This window comes from Salvelinus alpinus, chromosome 7 (genome assembly GCF_045679555.1).
Source record: "Salvelinus alpinus chromosome 7, SLU_Salpinus.1, whole genome shotgun sequence".
NCBI lineage: Eukaryota > Metazoa > Chordata > Actinopteri > Salmoniformes > Salmonidae > Salvelinus > Salvelinus alpinus.
Window position 1 is genome coordinate 81,104,806 of NC_092092.1, and position 12,009 is coordinate 81,116,814.

The following is a 12,009-nucleotide window of genomic DNA, read 5'->3' on the forward strand; positions in this document are numbered from 1 at the left end:
TAAGGAAAGTAGGCATATTTTAGCCTTTTTTTTCTTCTCAACATTAAATAAAGTTAAGGAGGAAATCGAAGCCTATGCAGCCTGAATGGAGAATGTTTTAGGTACGAACCAGTCTACGAGAGATACGAATGTATCGACGGCTGCATACAATGAAAACTACTCAACATCGCCATCTGCCGGCCTTTGAGCTAACAGTAGCATATGCTTCAGTCAGACAACAAGGCTATTGTCCACTAAATGGCACATCATGACAAACCACACATTCCAAAGGCACGGGGTGATAACAGCTAGCTATTGACCATTGAATCATTATATTCTATTGATCATTGGAATGACAATCCATAATTGCCACTGTTAATCGAATGACAGGCCGGTTATGCGCAATGGCACAAATCATTTCCCCACATAGCATACACGTGCAATTGGATTGTTGTTTGTTTCGTTAATAGGCTATAGGCTACGGTAGGCTATGGCTCAATACCGAACGCAGCCAGCTCAACACAACAACCGATCAACACAATCCTTCGATTGGTAAAACAAACACTGGATCCAGCGGAACCTTACAACATCTATTTACAATAGAATATAATGGAATAAAATACAAGATAAAGTTATATTCGATCGGTCTATTTAAAGTTATAATGCATTCCGGTTTAGATTATTTCAATAACAGACAGTATATATCTGACATATATATATATATATATATATATATATATATATATATTCTGATTGTCTCTCAACTCTTTTCACTGATGCAGATCCTCTCTCTCACAAAGTGAAAGACTAACCCAAATAGGAGAATGTTATGTAGTGATTTCCCAATAATAGCAAAAGTAGCCTACTGTCTTCTCCCAGTTAAATGATCGCTTTCCCCCACCAAGCGCTGCAGAATAAACCTGACACCGACCGACACTCACTGAGACAGCGCGATGGGAGGGGTTGGAGGCACCTACCAGCTTTATATGCCCAACATTCTTTTCTTCTGTCATCTTGAAAGCAAGCAGTCGAAAACGAAGTTAAGAAACACTTGGATCGAACAGAAGAGGAAGAGCCCCGGTTATGTGACATAAACAGCGTCGCTCCGTTCTGTTCTGTTCTGTTCCGCTCGCTTTCGACGCAAGCAACGGCAAACCTCTCCGGCGGCGCAAGCACCCACCGTCCGTGAGAGCTCACAGACTTGAATATTTAACTTTGGAAAAATGAGAAACCTGCTAAGAGAGAGAGAGAAGAGGCGGACAATCACAGGAAAGCAGCTCCTCCTACCAATACAATGCGAAAAGTCAAAGAAACAAATCGGGTTCTAGAAGCGCAGCGCAGGCAGGCGGACTGCTCTAGCCACACTGGGCAGTAGAGAGATCCATTGTAACCAACCCCTAACCTCCCCTCCGCCCCATCACTGTAAATGTCAAGTTAATGGAATTGATGGGATCGTTAATGACAATGGAATTCCCTCGTCCTGTAATGACGATGATAGGTCTACGGTTGGCTACTAACCAGTATTCTAATCTAATGGAACGCTACTGTATGATGCAATAAAGGTAATAGGTGGTTGAAGCTTAACGCAGTTAGGGACAGATCGAAATGTACTGGGGGGGGGTGATCCAAAGTAAGGGAGGGTTGTCAAAGTTTTTTTTTGTTGCTTTGGGGAGCGTTGTGTCGTTTTTTATTGGGCACAGGGAAGGGTTGTGTGTTTTTGCTCTTCGGCTTGACTTATTTTTTATATTACCCTAATAAAGTTTAGAAATGTTTGTGAAGGTTTGGTATGGGTGTGGCTATTACTGTAGGCCTATGATATGAAGGCAGTCCGCTATGACGCTCCATCCAATAGTTGAAGTTCAGGTGGGGAAGTCTGTTTCAGGCCTACCAGAGTTACTCCTATAATGTAACACTATAATAATTATCTTTATACAAAATAGTCTGATATAAAATGAACGAATTAGCCTCCAACTGTATATCTGAATAGCGGATGCAGTAGCCTTCTGACATAAATAACGAATTAGCCTCCAACTGTATATCTGAATAGCGGATGCAGTAGCCTTCTGACATAAATAACGAATTAGCCTCCAACTGTATATCTGAATAGCGGATGCAGTAGCCTTCTGACATAAATAACGAATTAGCCTCCAACTGTATATCTGAATAGCGGATGCAGTAGCCTTCTGACATAAATAACGAATTAGCCTCCAACTGTATATCTGAATAGCGGATGCAGTAGCCTTCTGACATAAATAACGAATTAGCCTCCAACTGTATATCTGAATAGCGGATGCAGTAGCCTTCTGACATAAATAACGAATTAGCCTCCAACTGTATATCTGAATAGCGGATGCAGTAGCCTTCTGACATAAATAACGAATTAGCCTCCAACTGTATATCTGAATAGCGGATGCAGTAGCCTTCTGACATAAATAACGAATTAGCCTCCAACTGTATATCTGAATAGCGGATGCAGTAGCCTTCTGACATAAATAACGAATTAGCCTCCAACTGTATATCTGAATAGCGGATGCAGTAGCCTTCTGACATAAATAACGAATTAGCCTCCAACTGTATATCTGAATAGCGGATGCAGTAGCCTTCTGACATAAATAACGAATTAGCCTCCAACTGTATATCTGAATAGCGGATGCAGTAGCCTTCTGACATAAATAACGAATTAGCCTCCAACTGTATATCTGAATAGCGGATGCAGTAGCCTTCTGACATAAATAACGAATTAGCCTCCAACTGTATATCTGAATAGCGGATGCAGTAGCCTTCTGACATAAATAAATGCATGTCGATGTCGTAGCAGGTCACCAGCAAATCTCTCTCTCTATCTCTCTGGGGTTAGGTCTAAGCTTCTGGCTTATAAAGAATTTATATATATATATATATATATACAGTTGAAGTCGGAAGTTTACATACACTTAGGTTGGAGTCATTAAAACTAGTTTTTCAACCACTCCACCAATTTCTTGTTAACAAACTATAGTTTTGGCAAGTCGGTTAGGACATCTACTTTGTGCATTGACACAAGTAATTTTTCCAACAATTGTTTACAGACAGATTATTTCACTTATAATTCACTGTATCACAATTCCAGTGGGTCAGAAGTTTACATACACTTAGTTGACTGTGCCTTTAAACAGCTTGGAGAATTCCAGAAAAGGATGTCATGGCTTTAGAAGCTTCTGATAGGCTAATTGACATCATTTAAGTCAATTGGAGGTGTACCTGTGGATGTATTTCAAGGCCTTCCTTCAAACTCATTGCCTCTTTGCTTGACATCATGGGAAAATCAAAAGAAATCAGCCAAGCCCTCATAAAAATTTTTGTAGACCTCCACAAGTCTGGTTCATCATTGGGAGCAATTTCCAAACGCCTGAAGGTACCACGTTCATCTGTACAAAGAATAGTACGCAAGTATAAACACCATGGGACCACGCAGCCATCATACCGCTCAGGAAGGAGACACGTTCTGTCTCCTAGAGATTAACGTACTTTGGTGCGAAAAGCGCAAATCAATCCCAGAACAACAGCAAAGGACCATGTGAAGATTCTGGAGGAAACAGGTACAAAAGTATCTATATCCAAGGTAAAACGAGTCCTATATTTACATAACCTGAAAGGCCGCTCAGCAAGGAAGAAGCCACTGCTCCTAAACCGCCATAAAAAAAGCCAGACTACGGTTTGCAACTGCACATGGGGACAAAGATCGTACTTTTTGGAGAAATGTCCTCTGGTCTGATGAAACAAAATTATAACTGTTTGGCCATAATGACCATCGTTATGTTTGGAGGAAAAAGGGAGAGGCTTGCAAGCCGAAGAACACCATCCCAACCGTGAAGCACGGGAGTGGCAGCATCATGTTGTGGGGGTGCTTTGCTGCAGGAGGGACTGGTGCACTTCACAAAATAGATGACATCACGAGGAAAGAAATTACGTGGATATATTGATGCAACATCTCAAGACATCAGTCAGGAAGTTAAAGGTTGGTCGCAAATGGGTCTCCAAATGGACAATGACCCCAAGCATACTTCCAATGTTGTGGCTTAAGGACAACAAAGTCAAGGTATTGGAGTGGCCATCATGAAGCTCTGACCTCAATCCTATAGAACATTTGTGGGCAGATCTGAAAAAGCGTGTGCGAGCAAGGAGGCCTACAAAACCTGACTCAGTTACACCAGCTCTGTCAGGAGGATTGGGCCAAAATTCACCCAACTTATTGTGGGAAGCTTGTGGAAGGCTACCTGAAACTTTTGACCCAAGTTCCATAATTTAAAGGCAATGCTAAAAAATACTAATTGAGGGTATGTAAACTTCTGACCCACTGGGAATGTGATGAAAGAAATAAAAGCTGAAATAAATTATTCTCTCTACTATTATTCTGACATTTCACATTCTTAAAATATAGTGGTGATCCTAACTGACCTAAGACAGGGACTTTTTACTGGCATTGAATGTCAGGAATTGTGAAAAACTGAGTTTAAATATATCTGGCTAAGGTGTATGTAAACTTCCGACCTCAACTGTATGTGTATATATATATACAGTGGGGAGAACAAGTATTTGATACACTGCCGATTTTGCAGGTTTTCCTACTTACAAAGCATGTAGAGGTCTGTAATTATTATCATAGGTACACTTCAACTATGAGAGACGGAATCTAAAACAAAAATCCAGAAAATCACATTGTATGATTTTTAAGTAATTAATTTGCATTTTATTGCATGACATAAGTATTTGATACATCAGAAAAGCAGAACTTAATATTTGGTACAGAAACCTTTGTTTGCAATTACAGAGATCATACGTTTCCTGTAGTTCTTGACTAGGTTTGCACACACTGCAGCAGGGATTTTGGCCCACTCCTCCCTACAGATCTTCTCCAGATCCTTCAGGTTTCGGGGCTGTCGCTGGGCAATACGGACTTTCAGCTCCCTCCAAAGATTTTCTATTGGGTTCAGGTCTGGAGACTGGCTAGGCCACTCCAGGACCTTGAGATGCTTCTTACGGAGCCACTCCTTAGTTGCCATGGCTGTGTGCTTCGTGTCGTTGTCATGCTGGAAGACCCAGCCACGACCCATCTTCAATGCTCTTACTGAGGGAAGGAGGTTGTTGGCCAAGATCTCGCGATACATGGCCCCATCCATCCTCCCCTCAATACGGTGCAGTCGTCCTGTCCCCTTAGCAGAAAAGCATCCCCAAAGAATGATGTTTCCACCTCCATGCTTCACGGTTGGGATGGTGTTCTTGGGGTTGTACTCATACTTCTTCTTCCTCCAAACACGGCGAGTGGAGTTAGACCAAAAAGCTATATTTTTGTCTCATCAGACCACATGACCTTCTCCCATTCCTCCTCTGGATCATCCAGATGGTCATTGGCAAACTTCAGACAGGCCTGGACATGCACTGGCTTAAGCAGGGGGACCTTGCGTGCGCTGCAGGATTTTAATCCATGACGGCGTAGTGTGTTACTAATGGTTTTCTTTGAGACTGTGGTCCCAGCTCTCTTCAGGTCATTGACCAGGTCCTGCCGTGTAGTTCTGGGCTGATCCCTCACCTTCCTCATGATCATTGATGCCCCACGAGGTGAAATCTTGCATGGAGCCCCAGACCGAGGGTGATTGACCGTCATCTTGAACTTCTTCCATTTTCTAATAATTGCGCCAACAGTTGTTTCCTTCTCACCAAGCTGCTTGCCTATTGTCCTGTAGCCCATCCCAGCCTTGTGCAGGTCTACAATTTTATCACTGATGTCCTTACACAGCTCTCTGGTCTTGGCCATTGTGGAGAGGTTGGAATCTGTTTGATTGAGTGTGTGGACAGGTGTCTTTTATACAGGTAACGAGTTCAAACAGGTGCAGTTAATGCAGGTAATGAGTGGAGAACAGGAGGGCTTCTTAAAGAAAAACTAACAGGTCTGTGAGAGCCGGAATTCTTACTGGTTGGTAGGTGATCAAATACTTATGTCATGCAATAAAATGCAAATTAATTATTTAAAAATCATACAATGTGATTTTCTGGATTTTTGTTTTAGATTCCGTCTCTCACAGTTGAAGTGTACCTATGATAAAAATTACAGACCTCTACATGCTTTGTAAGTAGGAAAACCTGCAAAATCGGCAGTGTATCAAATACTTGTTCTCCCCACTGTATATATATATATATATATATATATATATATATATATATATATATATATATATATATATATATACTGTATATATATATATATATATATATATATATATATATATATACTGTATATATATATATACTGTATATACACTGCTCAAAAAAATAAAGGGAACACTTAAACAACAATGTAACTCCAAGTCATTCACACTTCTGTGAAATCAAACTGTCCACTTAGGAAGCAACACTAATTGACAATAAATTTCACATGCTGTTGTGCAAATGGAATAGACAAAAGGTGGAAATTATAGGCAATTAGCCAGACACCCCCAATAAAGGAGTGATTCTGCAGGTGGTGACCACAGACCACTTCTCAGTTCCTATGCTTCCTGGCTGATGTTTTGGTCACTTTTGAATGCTGGCGGTGCTCTCACTCTAGTGGTAGCATGAGACGGAGTCTACAACCCACACAAGTGGCTCAGGTAGTGCAGCTCATCCAGGATGGCACATCAATGCGAGCTGTGGCAAGAAGGTTTGCTGTGTCTGTCAGCGTAGTGTCCAGAGCATGGAGGCGCTACCAGGAGACAGGCCAGTACTTCAGGAGACGTGGAGGAGGCCGTAGGAGGGCAACAACCCAGCAGCAGGACCGCTACCTCCGCCTTTGAGCAGGAGGAGCACTGCCAGAGCCCTGCAAAATGACCTCCAGCAGGCCACAAATGTGCATGTGTCTGCTCAAACGGTCAGAAACAGAAACGGAAACAGGAAGTATTCAGACCCCTTGCTTTCTCCCCACATTTTGTAACGTTACAGCCTTATTCTAAAATGTATTAAATAAAACATTTTCCTCATCAATCTAAACACAATACCCCATAATGACAAAGCGAAAACAGGTTTTTAGAATTTTTTTGCAAGTTTATTAAAAATAAAAAACAGATACCTTATTTATATAAGTATTCAGACCCTTGACTATGAGACCCAAAATTGAGCTCAGGTGCATCATGTTTCCATTGGTCATCCTTGAGATGTTTATACAACTTGATTGGAGTCCATCTGTGGTAAATTCAATTGATTGTACATGATTTGGAAAGGCACACACCTGTCTATATAAGGTCCCACAGTTGACAATGCATGTCAGAGCAAAAACCAAGCCATGAGGTCGAAGGAATTGTCCGTAGAGCTCAGAGACAGGATTGTGTCAAGGCACAGATCTGGGGAAGGGTACCAACAAATGTCTGCAGCATTGAAGGTCCCCAAGAACACAGTGGCCGCCATCATTCTTACATGGAAGACGTTTGGAACCACCAAGACTCTTCCTAGAGCTGGCCGTCCGGACTGAGCAATCGTGGGAGAAGGGCCTTGGTCACGGAGGTGACCAAGAACCTGATGGTCACTCTGACAGATCTCCAGAGTTCCTCTGTGGAGATGGGAGAACCTTACAGAAGGACATCCATCTCTGCAGCACTCCACAAATCAGGCCTCTATGGTAGAGTGGCCAGACAGAAGCCACTCCTCAGTAAAAGGCACATGACAGCCCTCTTGGACTTTCCCAAAATGCACCTAAAGGACTCTCAGACCATGAGAAACAAGATTCTCTGGTCTGATGAAACCAAGATTGAACACTTTGGCCTGAATGCCAAGCATCATGTCGGAGGTTCTCTTCTGCACTGTTCAACCAATTCAGTAAATGTGGAGGAGTGATGGAGTGTCACCTTGTTAACGTCCAAAAGCACGTCATAGTCTCTCTTTCCATTTCCCCTGAAAACCAGAACATCCACAGTCTCTCTTTCCATTTCCCCTGAAAACCAGAACACCCACAGTCTCTCTTTCCATTTCCCCTGAAAACCAGAACACCCACAGTCTCTCTTTCCATTTCCCCTGAAAACCAGAACACCCACAGTCTCTCTTTCCATTTCCCCTGAAAACCAGAACATCCACAGTCTCTCTTTCCATTTCCTCTGAAAACCAGAACGTCCACAGTCTCTCTTTCCATTTCTCCTGAAAACCAGAACATCCAAAGTCTCTCTTTCCATTTCCCCTGAAAACCAGAACATCCACAGTCTCTCTTTCCATTTCCTCTGAAAACCAGAACATCCACAGTCTCTCTTTCCATTTCCTCTGAAAACCAGAACATCCACAGTCTCTCTTTCCATTTCCCCTGAAAACCAGAACATCCACAGTCTCTCTTTCCATTTCCTCTGAAAACCAGAATGTCCACAGTCTCTCTTTCCATTTCTCCTGAAAACCAGAACATCCACAGTCTCTCTTTCCATTTCCTCTGAAAACCAGAACATCCTCAGTCTCTCTTTCCATTTCCTCTGAAAACCAGAACATCCACAGTCTCTCTTTCAATTTCCTCTGAAAACCAGAACATCCACAGTCTCTCTTTCCATTTCCCCTGAAAACCAGAACATCCACAGTCTCTCTTTCCATTTCCCCTGAAAACCAGAACATCCACAGTCTCTCTTTCCATTTCCCCTGAAAACCAGAACATCCACAGTCTCTCTTTCCATTTCCCCTGAAAACCAGAACATCCACAGTCTCTCTTTCCATTTCCCATGAAAACCAGAACATCCACAGTCTCTCTTTCCATTTCCCATGAAAACCAGAACATCCACAGTCTCTCTTTCCATTTCCCCTGAAAACCAGAACACCCACAGTCTCTCTTTCAATTTCCTCTGAAAACCAGAACACCCACAGTCTCTCTTTCCATTTCCCCTGAAAACCAGAACATCCACAGTCTCTCTTTCCATTTCCCATGAAAACCAGAACATCCACAGTCTCTCTTTCCATTTCCCCTGAAAACCAGAACATCCACAGTCTCTCTTTCCATTTCCCTTGAAAACCAGAACATCCACAGTCTCTCTTTCCATTTCCCCTGAAAACCAGAAAATCCAGTCTCTCTTTCCATTTCCCCTGAAAACCAGAACATCCAGTCTCTCTTTCCATTTCTCCTGAAAACCAGAACATCCACAGTCTCTCTTTCAATTTCCCCTGAAAACCAGAATATCCACAGTCTCTCTTTCCATTTCCCCTGAAAACCAGAACATCCTCAGTCTCTCTTTCCATTTCCCCTGAAAACCGGAACGTCCACAAGGTGGTAAGCACTCAAAATAAATACACCATTTAAAATCAATAATTATAGAACAGTAAACTTGGTAGCAATATGGAGAGCAACGATACACATTTAAACAACATTAAAATATCTAGAAAAGTCGGGACAAGTCGTAGTTAATTCAAGACCACAGAAGGTAGAGCAGGCCTTCAGGGCCCGTCATAGTTGAGCTGTAATGGCCACAGGTAGAGGCCTTACCCCTGTACTATCACATTAAGTGATAAGTGAATAACAAGATTTAGCTGTCCCAGAAAAAGTTTTTGAGATCGGAGACAAAATCCACATGTCGTTGTCTACTCTGGGCGCGCGGTCGTCACGACGCTCGTTTAATGTGAGCGGGTCAGAGACGCTATCTGACGGCTAATGATCTCGCCTTTGAGCACTCCCAGCATTCCCTTGTGCTCTGAAGTGTACAAGCAATGTTATTTAATTCAAAAAAGTTGGCTAAACATTTCAAACTCTGTATGGCAAGTGTGAATGTCTGACTGAAAACCGTTTAGGAGGCTGTTTTGAGCCACAGCTCGAAGCTGCGTTAAAAATCTAATCACATCATCGCATCATTGTTTTGGCGAGACAGCGTGGTGTGGAGAATCCTCATGACCAAGTGAACAACGTTGTAGTGTGTGACCTACCGTCTGCGCCACATCGTTAAGTGTGCCGCATCACTGCGTTGGCAAGACAACCAACTGACAGGAAAGACGGTGGTTTTAATGAGAGAGGCTCAGCCGTGTTAGGATTTTGAAAGTAGTGTAGAGTACACCTGGCTGAATATACATGCGGGTGAAGCCGGCCAGTCTCTGTCAACACAGTCTGCCCTGTCCATATGTAACAGTATAACTTTAGACCGTCCCCTCGCCCCGACACGGGCGCGAACCAGGGACCCTCTGCACACATCAACAACAGTCACCCACGAAGCGTCGTTACCCATCGCTCCACAAAAGCCTCGGCCCTTGCAGAGCAAGGGGAACCACTACTTCTAGGTTTCAGAGCAAGTGACGTAACCGACTGAAAGGCTGCTAGCGCGCACCACCCGCTAACTAGCTAGCCATTTCACATCGGTTACACATAGAACTCCCATTAAGAATACTAACAACACACACACCTGGTGCGATGGGACACGCCCCACTGTTCCATACATTTAGCCGTAGCCAGTAATCATGTGAAGTCTGTGGTCACATGACGACAGGCTACGGCTAAATGTCTAGCACATTGAGGCGTGTCAGCAGAAGAGGCCTTTAGTGAAGTGCCGTCTAAAGGAGACATACTATTACATTGTGCATGTTTGTCTCACACTTTGAGCAAAGTGGTAGAACTGGACTAAACAAGGAAAATAAATAGGAAATGTTCTTTTTTTTCCCAGTATGCGGCATTTGCTGATGTGCAGGTATTTTCACCAACAGTGTTTTCTCTCGTCATCTAAAAGTTGTGGCATCCAATTGTTTTTACTCTCAGAGATGCATGTCCCTTCTAGTCCCACCAGCACATCAAACTGATAGAGAATGAATGAATGTTTAACCTTTATTTACCTTGGCAAGTCAGTTAAGAACAAATTGTTATTTTCAATGACGGCATAAGAACAGTGGATTAACTGCCTGTTCAGGGATAGAACAACAGATTTTTTTTACCTTGTCAGCTCGGGGATTCGATCTAGCAACCTTTTGGTTACTAGTCCAACGCGCTAACCACTAGGCTACCTGCCACCCCAATGAATGAATGGTTGAATGAATGAGTTCGAGTCCCAAATAGCACCCTAAAGTCTAAAGTAGTGCACTATATAGGGAAAAGGGTGCCATTTAGGATGCCTTTTAGGATGCAGTCATTGTTTCAACAGAGCATCCCATTAATGGCTGATGACAGACTGGGACTGTGTGAGAGACTGGCTCTGTGTGAGAGACTGGGACCGTGTGAGAGACTGGGACCGTGTGAGAGACTGGCTCTGTGTGAGAGACTGGGACCGTGTGAGAGACTGGGACCGTGTGAGAGACTGGGACCGTGTGAGAGACTGGCTCTGTGTGAGAGACTGGGACCGTGTGAGAGACTGGGACCGTGTGAGAGACTGGCTCTGTGTGAGAGACTGGGACTGTGTGAGAGACTGGCTCTGTGTGAGAGACTGGGGATGTGTGAGAGACTGGGACTGTGTGAGAGACTGGGACTGTGTGAGAGACTGGGACTGTGTGACAGACTGGGGCTATGTGAGAGACTGGGTATGTGTGAGAGACTGGCTCTGTGTGAGAGACTTGCTCTGTGTCAGTGACTGGCTCTGTGTGAGAGACTGGGATTGTTTGAGAGACTGGGCCTGTGTGAGAGACTGGGGATGTGTGAGAGACTGGGGATGTGTGAGAGACTGGCTCTGTGTGAGAGACTGGCTCTGTGTGAGAGACTGGGGCTGTGTGAGAGACTGGGGCTGTGTGAGAGACTGGCTCTGTGTGAGAGACTGGGACTGTGTGAGAGACTGGGACTGTGTGACAGACTGGGGCTGTGTGAGAGACTGGGACTGTGTGAGAGACTGGGACTGCGTGAGAGACTGGGGATGTGTGAGAGACTGGCTCTGTGTGAGAGACTGGGAATGTGTGAGAGACTGGGGCTTTGTGAGAGACTGGGTCTGTGTAAGAGACTGGGGCTGTGTGACAGACTGGAACACCTCGTCTGTGTCCCAGACAGCACCTTATTTTTTAAATAGTGCCCATTGGGTTCTGATTAATAGTAGTGCACTACGTAGGGAGCAGAGTGGCGTTTGTGACGCACACCTTCTATTCTTCTCAGTGGCAGTAGCA

At 43.7% G+C, this 12,009-nt stretch overlaps 1 protein-coding gene across 5 annotated transcripts in view; it reads right to left on the bottom strand.

Annotated features, from left to right (window-relative positions):
* LOC139581764 (probable E3 ubiquitin-protein ligase MID2) overlaps window positions 1-12,009 on the bottom strand; it is a 348,833-nt gene that overhangs the window by 176,148 nt on the left and 160,676 nt on the right. For 2 of the 5 annotated variants that reach the window (XM_071411910.1, XM_071411907.1), the window contains exon 1: window positions 957-1,354. The exons of 1 other annotated variant lie outside the window; for it this stretch is intronic. The gene's annotated coding sequence lies outside the window, so the exon portion shown is untranslated. Of the gene's footprint in view, window positions 1-845; window positions 916-956; window positions 1,356-12,009 lie in introns of those variants that run through there. 2 more of the 5 variants (XM_071411911.1, XM_071411909.1) reach the window with 2 other exon arrangements.